This window comes from Engraulis encrasicolus, chromosome 21, assembly GCF_034702125.1.
Source record: "Engraulis encrasicolus isolate BLACKSEA-1 chromosome 21, IST_EnEncr_1.0, whole genome shotgun sequence".
NCBI classification, from domain to species: domain Eukaryota; kingdom Metazoa; phylum Chordata; class Actinopteri; order Clupeiformes; family Engraulidae; genus Engraulis; species Engraulis encrasicolus.
In genome coordinates, this window is record NC_085877.1 from 28,180,261 (window position 1) to 28,194,198 (window position 13,938).

General features: G+C 45.4%; 1 protein-coding gene across 1 annotated transcript in view; it reads right to left on the reverse strand.

Moving 5' to 3' along the window:
• Window positions 1-12,765, reverse strand: part of znf219 (zinc finger protein 219) — a 41,062-nt gene extending 28,297 nt beyond the window's left edge. The window contains exon 1 of the mRNA XM_063186509.1: window positions 12,447-12,765. The gene's annotated coding sequence lies outside the window, so the exon portion shown is untranslated. The remainder of the gene's footprint in view (window positions 1-12,446) is intronic.
• Window positions 12,766-13,938: the final 1,173 nt, after the last annotated feature.

A 13,938-nucleotide genomic window follows, 5' to 3' on the forward strand; every position in this document is an offset into this window, starting at 1 on the left:
GAGATGACGAGAGAGAGAGAGAGAGAGAGAGAGAGAGAGAGAGAGAGAGAGAGAGAGAGAGAGAGAGAGAGAGATAGTGCTTTGATCTTGCCTCTTAATACACGCACTACTCCCGTCCACTTCTCATCTGTCCACCCCTCTTCACTGCTCCTTCTCCTCATCTCTTCCTCCTCCTCCTCCTCCTCCTCCTCCTCCTCCTTTACTCATTGTTCTAGACTCCTGTACACGTTCCATCCTTTCCTCTCTTTCCTCCTCCTCCACTCTCCTCAACCTCCTCTTCACTGTTACTCTACTCCCCTCCTCCTCACTACCACTCACTACACTGTAAAAAAATACCAGCTGCCTCAGAATTCCAAGTTAATTTAAATCCTTATTGTAAGTTGTGCGAGGCTTTGAAATGCAATTGATCTTACAATAAAGATTTAAATTAATTTGGAATTCTGAGGCAGCTGGTAAACTTAAAAATTCAAGTTAAACCATGTTGTTGCCATTGCAGGGTATAGGAGAATAACTTAATTATTCACACGTAAGTTATCATGACTTATCACTGATATCATTTTTTACAGTGTACCACTCAAGTACAGTTTCCCTTCTCCTTGTCAATCTCCTCTCTCCTGTTATCTTATGTCTCCTCTATCCCACTTCCCCCCTTTTCTTCTTCTTCTTCTTCTTCTTCTTCTTCTTCTTCTTCTTCTTCTTCTTCTTCTTCTTCTTCTTCTTCTTCTTCTTCTTCTTCTTCTTCTTCTCCACATTGCCCCTTCCCCTCCTCCTTTTCTTCGCCTCCCCCCATTCTCTCCCTCTCCAGTCCCATCTCCATACCCTCAGTTCTCCTCCTTGATTTCCTTGTCATACATCTCCACTCTCCTCCTCTCTTCTAGTCTGAACTGTCCCTTTCCCTGCCTCCTCTCCTCTCCTCTCCTCTCCTCATTGACCTCCTTGTTAATCTCCTCCTCTCTCTTCCCATCCTTCCCCTCTTAAACTGTCCCTCTCAAAATCCACCTCTCCTCCTCCTTTACCTCCTCATCCTCCTCCGCTTTCCTCTCTCCCTTCCCCTCTCTCTATCTCTCCAATTCCCCATAATACTGATCCATCTCCACCTCCTATCGTCTCCTCCTTGTCATACATGTCTCTGTCTGCACCTCTCTCTTCTGCCTCTATGTATTGTGGTCAGAGTTGTATAAAGTAGAAGTAGAAGTGAAGGCTTTATTTGCAAAACGGTGTATCTCCATTTTATAGATTTGTATTGGGCATTCCATTGAAATGCATTGCAAAATGCATTTTATACATCTTAAGAAAGTATGTTCTAAACATTTTTGAATGGTAAGAATTCACAAATGGGTGATATGACCTCTGAACAGTCATTTCCAATAATAAAATGCAAAAGTCAAAAAATGGAGATACACCGTTTTGCAAATAAACCCTTCAAGTGTTCTTACAGATGTAATTACAACACTAGTGGTAGGATATTACATGGTTCCACCTTTGTAATATCACACTACTAGTGTTGTAATCACATCTGTAAGAGTACATATATTCCTACTTAATACAACTCTGTGGTTAACAAGGTCCCACCATTAGCCTCTCTCCTCTTTCACCTCCCCTCTCTCCACTCTTCACACCTCTCCTCTCCCCACCACACCACTATTGTGCAGTGCTTACAAGCAGTGCCAAATGGTAAACTGACCACCTCCTCCTACTCCTCCTCCTCCTCCTCCTCCTCCTCCTCTACCACCACCTCCTTGTCATGATCCTCCTTTCCCCTCCTACACCTCCTGTCTTCACCCTTCACTTTGCTCTGTTCTGCTATGCAGTGCTAAGTGGTTCTCCCTCTCATGCTACTACACAACCACCTCCTCCTCTTTCCTCTCTCCTCCTCCTACTCCTCCTTGTCACCCTCCTCCTCTTCCTCACCTCCTGACACTACCTGTCTCCGGGCTAGGTCCCCCTCCCATGCCAATGACCTCCTCGTCCTCCTCCTCCTCTCACCTTCTCCTTGTCATTTCACCTCCTCTCTCCTCTCCCACCTCCCCTCTCGCTCCTCTATTCTTCCCCTCTCTCTCTGTGCTAACAAGGTGTGCCTCCCATGCTACCACACAGCCAACTGGTCACCTCCTCCTCCTAGACCTCCCTGTGATCCTCCTCCTCTCCTCCTCCTCCTCCTAGACCTCCCTGTGATCCTCCTCCTCTCTCCTCTCCTCCTCTTCCTCCTAGACCTCCCTGTGATCCTCCTCCTCTCCGCCTCCTCCGAGACCTCCCTGTGATCCTCCTCCTCTCTCCTCTCCTCCCCCTAGACCTCCCTGTGATCCTCCTCCTCTCCTCCTCCTCCTAGACCTCCCTGTGATCCTCCTCTCTCTTCTCCTCCTCCTCCTCCTCCTCCTAGACCTCCCTGTGATCCTCCTCCTCTCCTCCTCCTCCTCCTGGACCTCCCTGTGATCCTCCTCCTCTCTCCTCTCCTCCTCTTCCTCCTAGACCTCCCTGTGATCCTCCTCCTCTCCGCCTCCTCCGAGACCTCCCTGTGATCCTCCTCTCTCCTCTCCTCCCCCTAGACCTCCCTGTGATCCTCCTCCTCTGCCTCCTCCTAGACCTCCCTGTGATCCTCCTCCTCTCTCCTCTCCTCCTCCTCCTTCTCGTAGACCTCCCTTTGATCCTCCTCCTCTCTCCTCTCCTCCTCCTCCTCCTCCGAGACCTCCCTATGATCCTACTCCTCCTCCTATACCTCCCTGTGATCCTCCTCCTCTCTCCTCCTCCTCCTTCTAGACCTCCCTGTGATCCTCCTCCTCTCTCCTCTCCTCCCCCTAGACCTCCCTGTGATCCTCCTCCTCTCTCCTCTCCTCCTTCTAGACCTCCCTGTGATCCTCCTCCTCTCTCCTCCTAGACCTCCCTGTGATCCTCCTCCTCCTCCTCCTCCCAGACCTCCCTGTGATCCTCCTCCTCTCTCCTCTCCTCCTCCTCCTCCTTCTAGACCTCCCTGTGATCCTCCTCCTCTCTCTTCTCCTCCTCTCTCACCTCCTCCTCCTCCTCCTCCTAGACCTCCCTGTGATCCTCCTCCTCCTCTCTTCTCTCCGCCTCCTCCTCCTCCTGGACCTCCCTGTGATCCTCCTCCTCTCTCCTCTCACCTCCTGTCTTCCCAGACCTCCCTGTGATCCTCCTCCTCTCTCTTCTCCTCCTCTCTCACCTCCTCCTCCTCCTCCTCCTCCTAGACCTCCCTGTGATCCTCCTCCTCTCTCCTCTCACCTCCTTCTCGTAGACCTCCCTGTGATCCTCCTCCTCTCCTCTCCTCCTCCTCCTCCTAGACCTCCCTGTGATCCTCCTCCTCTCTCCTCTCACCTCCTGTCTTCCCCCTCCACTCCACTGTCTGTGCTGTGCTACTGGACAGTGCTAACAAGGTCTATCCCCCGTGCTGCCAGACAGCCACTGACCTAGGATCAGTTACACCTGGTGGATAATTATGGACATGACTGGCTGTGGGCCCGGAGGCGTCTGACCCCAGACAACCCCCTTGCACACTGTGACATACGGTGAGAGAGAGAGGTGGAGGGAGATGGAGAGAGAGAGATAAAGATGGAGGGAGATGGAGAGAGAGAGAGAGAGAGAGAGAGAGAGAGAGAGAGAGAGAGAGAGAGAGAGAAAGAGAAAGGGAGAGACAGAGAGAGAGAGATTTAAAAAAAAGAAAGAAAGAAACACCCCCTCCCACACACACACACACACACACACACACACACACACACACACACACACACACACACACACACACACACACACACACACACACACACACACACACACACACACACACAAGCACACACACAAATACAAACAGAGTCAGAGAGTCTTGTATATTTTTAAGGTAAAAGAAAACAGACCCCCTGCCCCCACTCTCTCTCTCTCTCTCTCTCTCTCTCTCTCTCTCTCTCTCTCTCTCTCTCTCTCTCTCTCTCTCTCTCTCTCTCTCTCTCTCTCACACACACACACACACACACGGTAGATTTTTAAAAATACGGTTTTGACCCATCTTTTTTCTTCGTCCGTGGGCATTCCCTGACTGAACTGAACTGCTTCTATTTAAAGCATAACAGCTGCTTGCTGCTGACAAGTTTTTCTCTGTGTGCTTGAGTGTGTGTGTGTGTGTGTGTGTGTGTGTGTGTGTGTGTGTGTGTGTGTGTGTGTGTGTGTGTGTGTGTGTGTGTGTGTGTGTGTGTGTGTGTTTGAGAAATAAAGAACACACACACACCAACCTCTGTGTGTGTGTGTGTGTGTGTGTGTGTGTGTGTGTGTGTGTGTGTGTGTGTGTGTGTGTGTGTGTGTGTGTGTGTGTGTGTGTGTGTGTGTGTGTGTGTGTGTGTGTGTGTGTGCGTGTGCGCGCATGCATGTGTGTGTGGGTTGGTTTTTTTTTACTTCTCGGCGAGACAGAACATTACCTGAGGAAGAGGGTGAAGCGGTAAACAGAGATTACCCAGACACACCTACAGCACACACTGCCTCCTTCCTCTCTCTCTCTTCTACACTCCTCCTCTTTCTTTTCTCATCCCTCTATCATAGTCCTCTCCTCTCCTCCACATTTAATTCACCAACACTCGCTCCTCCCTCCACTCTGTCTCTTCTATCAGGACACTATCAGCAGAGAGAGTAGAGAGAGAGAGGTTCCATTGGCCCATTGTTTCCTGGTTCTATTATGGCCCCCCTTAGGCAGACCTAGGCAGACCTAAGGACTGTTCTATTCATTGTAGGAGCATTATGACACGGCCCTTTAGGCAGACCGGAACCTGGTTGCGTTAGGTGCCCATAGAAACCTATTATGTTGGCATATCTCTATATACTTAAAGAATCTCTGCTATCAGTGTCCAAAACCCCCATACAAAGGCAAAGTGCAGTAACTATGCCACTGAAGCTGTGAAAAGGACCATGAATATATTCTTATTAGGCCTACTGTAGGTTGGATATTGCAGTTACTGCAAAGTTGGCATAGCAACATCTCTAAAACGGAACATATTTCGGCCATACAACTTTGTCACACGATGAAGGAGGTATTGTGAAGACTATTTTCAGTCTAAATCGATTTTGACAAAATATGTAGTTACTGAACTTTGCCTTTGTAGGGCTGCAGTACACAGCTTACCCCCTCCCCTCCAGTCCTCCTCCTCCAACTACCCCCTCAACCTTCCCCTACTTGTCCATCTATCACAGACCAACACTATCCTTATTCGACCCACCTATCCCATTCTACTTTCTTCACCCAGCCAACACAGCACACTGCACACCACGCAATTGCATTTATGCCTCACTCATGCAAGGGGGCAGCCTCCAATGGCGGCCCAAGGGAGCAGTGCGGCGGGACGGTACCATGCTCAGGGTACCTCAGTCATGGAGGATGGGAAAGAGCACTGGTTAATTACTCCACCCACCAACGTGGCAGGTCGGGAAAAGAACCGGCAACCTTTGGGCTACAAGTCTGACGCCCTAACTGCTTACCCATACTGCACCATCTATCCCATTCTACTTTCTTCAATCCCCCCCACCCCATGCCTCCTTCATACCTCCTAAAACGCTCTTTCTCTACCTCTTCATCTCTTTACCATGTTCAAACACTTTCCTCATGGACACTGGCATGCACTTTTATGATCATCCACCTATTCTTTTATACTTCCCTCACCCTCTACATGCACGTACAGTACGCTACTTTCCCTCCCCCACACCTCCTACAACACTCTCTCCCTCTCCCTCCTCTCATCTCCTCACCATAATCCAACATTCTGCTCATGCAAACTTGCACACACTTTTATGAACCTCAACCCTTTCGACTTCCCTCAGACATGTATGTACAATATAATATGCTGCAGCTCTCTTCTCTTCTCACCCAACACTCAAACGCTTTTGTACAGAAGACCCGAATTTGTTGAAATAGATGGGACAACTAATTTGAGGTCAGTTTCATTATGCCAATCGCTGGCATTCAGATCAGAGGTCACAATGGCTATGTTTACATGCAACATTTAATTCAGAATTAACTCACTTTACCTAATTCTGAATAAAGCTTAATTCCACTTTGAAAACACTTAACCATTTGCAATTAAATGAAAGATCAAAGTAAAGTCGGTGGAACTATTTAATTCTGAATTATTAATTCTGAATTTAAAACTTCATGTAAACGTAGCCAATGTTAACCCTTTCATGCAGAGCCTCTGTAACAACTTTATAACCACCAATAGGATAATTACACTTAATCTGTTACTTACAGTAAGCCTTTAAGTAATGTCATAGCAGTGTTGTTAAGATGTAGTTAAGCCCTGCCAGCAAATAGCGAATAGGACCGCTGGTGAGCCCATCTGCATGAAAGGGCTATATGGGAGATAGCTGCTGAGATGTTGCTTGCTTGAGCACAGTATGCTCACACAGTGAGGTGGGGAAAAGTATTCTCAATGTAATTCTGCGTTTGATAAACAGACAGATAGATAGATAGATAGATAGATAGATAGATAGATAGATAGATAGATAGATAGATAGATAGATAGATAGATAGATAGATAGATAGATAGATAGATAGATAGATAGATAGATAGATAGATAGATAGATGGCAGACAGACAGATAGACAGGCAGACAGACAGACAATTCAACAGATCACTTACTCTTTCTATAAAACTGTTCATAGTATGTTGCTATAATCGCATATTCATAACCCTTTATGAATGTATTTATAGGATCTTAAGAGCACTGGGTTCACGGAAAGTGTTACCGTCCAATCTTCTAGAGAGCAGCGCTCCCTTGATACACACACTCACTTCTAAGGAGCGCACCGAGCCGTCCGCAGACACAGACACTTCTAAAGGAGAACACTGATTCCCTGGACATGCAGTCTGCAGTGCCAACAGAGTCCAGCAACTACTTCAGTACAGTCACAGATCCTCCATCTGTGCTGTGCCTTTAACTCTGTCTCAACATGGTCAACACCTCGATTTCATCTCCATCTTCCCCTTGTACCATCCCAGGTCTGGGCCACTGGCCCCACTTATTAAAAAAATGCAGTGTTAATTCAACACTTCAGCGAGTTACTCACTCTGGCACCAAATTCTCTCCAGAAGGCTTTAAATCCCACTAATCATGACCCCTGCAGTGTCTCTATGCCTGTATTGAGCAGATTAACACCTAGATGTCCTGTCATTTCCTACAACTAAACGCTGATGAAACTGAAGTCATTCTTTTGGGGGGAAAGGGTCACCAGAAGAGCATCAGGCAGCTTCAACTAATTCAAAATGCTGCTGCACAAATCTTGACAGGCAAACAAAAAGGACAGAGCACATTACTCCAGTTTTAAAAACCTTGCATTGGCTTCCAGTTACATACAGAATTGATGTTACAGTCTTACTTTTTACAGCACTACATGGGAAAGGGGCCTAGGTACTTGCAAGATTCATGTGTGTCAGCCCTATTTTCCTCCAAGATCACTTTGGTTACAGGAGCAATACTTACTCATAGTACCTGTCATTCAAACAAAGTATGGGGAAGTAGCCTTCAGCCTGTTCTGTATGAAACCAAGCTCTGGAATCAACTCCCACTAAATATAAGATTGTTTTAAATCCAGGCTTAAGTCTAAGCTCTTCTCTGATGCCTTTTTGTAACTATTTTACATGATTTATTACCATGTCCTTTCTTTGACATTTGATTAGATTATGTGATGAACTTTTTCTGTAATACTATTATTTGTATTAATTTGTGTATATATATATATATATATATATATATTTTTTTTTAATTATTATTATTATTATTTATTTTTATTTTTCCTGTTGTTTTATTCATGCGAGCTGTTGCATTGTTTTCATTCTTTCATATGATTGTTTCATTTGTGTATGAAATGCCTGTGTATGAAATGAAATACCTTACCTTTAAATCGACAGTTTATTTTTTTAACGAACACTGTAGTTTTTACTGTGCACCCGCCCAAAAATTGAAAAAGGATCCACACACTTGTAGGCCTACTGAGAGCACCCATCCCAGTGGACACACAGTTCTGTGCCCTGGCATATTGGTTAATTGTGAAGGGTTACATGTAGGCTAATAGAATACTAATTCAACACAAACTGAGCTACAGGTAGGACTAAATATGCTGTGGAAGAGTGTTAAATTTGGCTCTTTTTGCACCGTTATTGGACATGACAGTATGAGAGAGCAGCAGGAAAGTTTTGGGAGAGAGAGAGAGAGAGAGAGAGAGCGAGAGAGAGAGAGAGAGAGAGAGAGAGAGAGAGAGAGATGTGGGTAAGGATCGGGAAATGACCATGTGTTCCTGGATTTATGGTGCAGCTCCTTAGCCCACTGAGCCCCCCCCCAAAATGTAACTATTACTGCATTTACACTCTTCTAGAGTATTTGTCCCTGGCTGTGCTCCTTGTACATTCAAACACTATGCGTATAGCTCCTGTGCTTCCTTGCCTACACCAGGGAAGCTGACAGGAGACGGGGTGGGGGCCGGAGGGGTCAGCTGTCCTGGGCCCAGGGAGAGTGGGACCACCCCAGACGCATGGCACCCTCATTACATTGCACACATCGGGCGGGGTGGGCCTTTCAAATGACTTTTCCCTGAGCCCGGACAAAGACGTCAGCGGCCCTGGCCTAACGCACCTACCCATCCGTCCATCTGCTTGTCGCACTGTCCACCACACCAATGCTGGCTTTACAGGACAGTCAAGTTCACAGTCACTTTGGCACTTGCGCGCCGCTCTGTACTGGAGGCAACTGAGTCAGAATGCCACAAAGTGCGTCACTGCACAGTGAAGTGAGTGCAACAAGTTTGGCATTGGATGACTTTGGTCGAGTCAGCGTTGTGTGTGTGTGTGTGCGTGTGTGTGTGTGTGTGTGTGTGTGTGTGTGTGTGTGTGTGTGCGTGTGTACACTGTCACACACCAGGCCCACTTATGCCTGCATGATTATCACTGTACTGGCAAAGAAGCCTGTTAGGCAACACCACAGCTGATTTACTTTGGTGGAGTGACACAATTATCCTCAAACTTTACCACCTCGCATCCTCCATAACAGAGCACCAAAAGGAAACATTTAGCAGCCAGATACTCCAAAGCGCACAAATCCACTTCAATTCCTCATTTGTGGCTATACTCCTTCACAACAGCCTCTTTTTTTAATATGCCATCTGTCTGCGGTTGACCAACGGGCTCTGCAAATGGACTCATCACAATAAAGATTATCGTAAAAAATGCTGAATGCCCAGCACCATCATTGCCACTTTCAGAGCTGTGTAGTGCCACAATTTCATCGAGGCTGTGCTGTCACCGATAGCAGGGTCGTAGAAAACAGACATAAAAACAAACAAACAAACAAGGTAAAAGGTGGACATGCGATAATGAACTGAGTCACACTGACAACTACGCTATAGTACAAATCCCCCTGTTTTCAAAGGGACAGTTTGGTCAATTTCAACATACAGTTGTAATGCTCACACTACCTGCCTGAGATTTTTTCTTCTTCTTCTTCAGCCATTTCCGAGATCCTGGTCATTGAAATGGGGGCAGCTCTTTGTTTACATTTCAAAAAAACATTTTTATTTATTCCCAAAAACATCCAAAAGATTATAAAACATCAGCAGACAACTAGCAAACAGCAGTAACTTTTGGGAAAATTATTGGAGTTGGCCTATGTTTCATTTTTTAAAAATGTAAACAAACGCTGCCCCCATTACAATTGCTCATATCTCGGAAAGGGCTGAGCCGAAAAATGTGGCATCACCAGGTACTGACAAGTCAAGGGTAGCGTGAGCAATACAACTGCATGTTGAAATTGACCAAACTGTCCCTTTAAGGTCATGCGGCAGCCTACTGAGCCACACAGACTATTATGTAATATTACAATACAAACTTCACCTTGTGTTGTTTAAGGACAGGCGACAGTGGAATGATGTACAATGACTACTACACTTTATTGCAATACAAACTCCACCTTGTGTTTTTTAAGGTCAGTGCAGCTGTGCTCTCCCGCGGCGAGGCAATGTGTACTACTACCGAGTCTCCCTCTCCAACTGAGTGTTAATTGCTGCAATTAAAGTAATCAGTGGTTTGGTGGGTAAACTATGAGGTAGAGCTACCCTTCGGGAAAGAAGGAGAGTCCTGCCTCTAGGACAGTCTCTGTGTTCCTCTACAGTATGTGCAATTGGATAAGAGCTCTGAGGTTAACTGGCTGAGGTTAACATGCAGATCCTGTCACTGACCAAACGTGGTGCATTCATCAAAGTAAAAAAAAAGTTCCATTGCGCACTTGCTTGAAAACTTCAGATGTGGAATTTTATAAAGACTCTTCTCCTGACAGGAGGTATTTGATCCATTGGAAGCCACCCACATGCCACGGACACTGATGAAAAAGGCACATCGACGAGAGGCGAGAGCGCTAAACTGCAGCCTGTGTCAATGCCCTGAATCCGTCCCCTCTGACAGGACCTAGAATGTTGTAAACCTTGCCCTGTACGAAAGATTAAATCAGTCCTACTTGTCTCTTAAGATTTATTTTTGTGTATGTGTGTTATGGGACGGTGGTGTATCCGGGCGACATCGATGACACGTCTGCTTCTTATCTCGAGAGGAATTTCCTCCGCGCCCCTGTGATGTGCGTCAATAACGTGCAACCATTTTCAGTCGCTTTTCTCCCCCTTCTCTCTCGCGGCCATCTCAATTAAAAAGGTACATTAATGAAATAAATAATTGCCAACAAACAAATAGGTTTCTAATGCAGGGCACAATCCTGCGGAATGAAATCGCTTCGATGCATCTGTTTGCAAAACCCATCGTCGCTCAGTCAGCAACATTACACTTATCTGAAACAACTATTTCTGTATTCGACGAACATTTATTTTTAAACGCCCTGGTGTGGTGGGAATGACGGGGCGATGAGCTAACGTAGGCTATAGATCCTGACTGTACACAGGGTCCATTTTCTTCCTGAATTTCTTTCAACAAAAGATTAAGGGAGGGGAAAGGACACGGGTGTGCGAAAGGGAGCCGGAGAAAAGTGCCATCGTGGGTTTCATCTTGTATTACACTGCCAGTCCATCCACCATCACAAAAATAGCCGAACTACAAACAACCAGCACCTCCGCTGTTTGGCAATGGGCAACTTTTAACTGTTGACCTTAGCCAGCACAACGCATGATCCTCCATTTTTAGACACTCAGTGTAATTTGTGATCAACTCGCTGGGTTTGAGAAACAGATTACGCGATACAGTTACGCGTTCACTCGTGAAAGTGGGAAACACTGTAGCGTCAAAAGAGGTGACTATACCGGAGCTAGTAGGCTACACAGAAGAGGTGACGTTAGGACAAGACGAGTTGTAGTAATCGTAGGTAGTAAGTAGTAGCTCATATACGCCTATACAGCACTATTTGAAACGCAACTTGTAGTTGACCGATATCTGTGCATCTTTCACAGGCGTAAGTGCACATTTCCGAATGTGTGCCATACTTTACGCGTCTACCAACAAAAGAATTAGCCGAGCTAATCACCCCGCTACATAAGATTTATTCATAGTGCTTAATCTCCAAACCATTCATCACTTGCTCCTCTAAAGAATCCGCCTCAATAGACAACGTCATTCTTTAACACCAAAAGGTTTGCGTTTGGACATGTCCAGTACATCGAGTACTCTTGAAATACAAATTACAATCACTCAAAGTTCAGAAGCATATTTTTGATTCACGTAGACAGCCTGATGTCCCTCTCGTTTAGTATCAGAAGCCGTGCCATATCACAATCACAGAGCATGCATTGTGCACGTTGCAGCATTCAAGTTCAACATTCAGAAAGAAACACATTACGCAAACTTTGTAAAAGTTCCATGGGTATTTTACAGGCAATATAGTGTGCCCTAGTTTTGGACGTAACGCTTCTAAAACCCATATTATAACTGGTTTCTCAAAATGAAAGTGTTACAATATTTTAAAACCTTAATTTAACTAATTTGGACCTGATTTTAAGTTGCGACGTTTTACATCTTCCACATTCCCATCACCGGTATTTCAGGGTCCTATGCAGGCTACTGGTCGGATATGGGCGCACATAGCCCAACATCATACATGACATAGACCAAAGTGTGTGTGGCTACATGTATGCACTGCACAGTACGCATATATGACCCGCCAATCACTCAGACAGTACGCATGCTAGCTGACTAAACAGAGCAAAACTAGTGCATTTTGGGGAGAGCATAACTGTACTTATTGGATTGTAATGGTTCCATACTGATTGTATCCATAGGAAAAAAAAAGTCGTCGTCAGATGTTTGCGTGTTTGTAAATGTAACAACAAGTACCTATTTTTGGGAAGCCTATGACCGGACCATCGAACGGAGTATCTCCATCTTATCATCTATAAAGGTGCATGTATATAAATATTGATAAATTAATCAGTATTAACTATACATTTCTGATGAAAGTAAGACCCAATGTACTTACGGGAGAGGCGACGAAGAGATTAATGACAAGACACGTCATGATTACGTTTCACTTGAATTAAATACATTACGAGTTAGGGGAAAAAATGGAAATCGGGGTAGTTGTATACAAGCATACGCCGTTTCCCCCTCCCTTGCTCTTTCTCTTCTCCTCCTCCCCTCTTCTATCGCACGTCTCTTGCATTTTTTTTTCAGCAAAGATCCATTTATTGTGTAGTCGTGAGAGAGTGAGTGAATGAGAGAGGGAGAAAGGGAGCGGTGATAGAGGGGAGTCTGATGTAGGTTGCAAATGTAATTAGACTCTTTCGGGCACCATTTTAAAACATTCCCACATGCGGGGCAGGCAGCTATCACTCTCTCGCGTTCGCACAGCAACTGATCTATAGGGCGGCCGGATAGGCTCTCAGCAGCGCACTTGGAGCACATTTCAAACAGATTATGTCAACTATTTCAGACAAGAATGTCCTTAATTCCGCTTATCCGTTACCATTTGTGTACATTTACAAATTTGTGCTTTATGATTGTTAATTAGTTTGGAAACATACATTTACCCCTCAACAGACATTTTGGAGCTACATGTTGATGCAATTCAACATGATGTGGAGGAAAAGTTTAAAAGATTGTTTACTACGGCAATCACCTAGACATGGAGCCATGCCATGCGCAACGCTTAGATGCGTAATATTTCTGGTATGACTAGTTGTCTGTCTGAGGACACAAGGTGCATGGAAGTTCGTTGTCTTCTGTGGTTTTAAACTGAGAGAGAGAGTTCGTTGTAAGCCGGAAGTTTGGTGTCTGAAAGTTTTCTGATTCTTCCATGCCTCCCCCGGGCGGATCTTCGGAGCTCACGCGAGTATGTGCGAGCTAGCCGCGGCTCCAGCTCACGTGAGGCTGCGCAGGTGCACTACCAACCGGACCGCGCGCTTCCACACAGCCATGTCGCCTCCTCCTTTCACCTCAAAAAAGACAGACAAACAGACAGACAAACAGATAGAGAGACAAACAGGTGCTTAGATAGATAGATAGATAGATAGATAGATAGATAGATAGATAGATAGATAGATAGATAGAGAGAGAGAGAGAGAGAGAGAGAGAGAGAGAGAGAGAGAGAGAGAGAGAGATGATGATGATTATTATTATTAGCCTATTATTATTATTATTATTATTATTATGAAGGGGCAGGTGGGGAGAAGGGGTAGGGGAAGGGCCAGTGAAGTTAAAGTCCATATGCCTCTGTGAATAGATGGGATTTAAGGTGCTTCTTGAACGTAGCCAGTGTGGGGACCAAATTTATGTATGTTTGCGCTTTATGTGACCCATACCAGTCCTCACATCACATAGGCTATACAAAACTAGGCTTCTATACACAGTCAGGCTCACTATTGTATGGACCCATTATTTTGAAATCTGTCAGCACACTTAAATCCTCACAACCTGCTGAATATTTAAATGGCTTTTGTGAAGTGTTAATGACCTGTTTATACGCACACTAT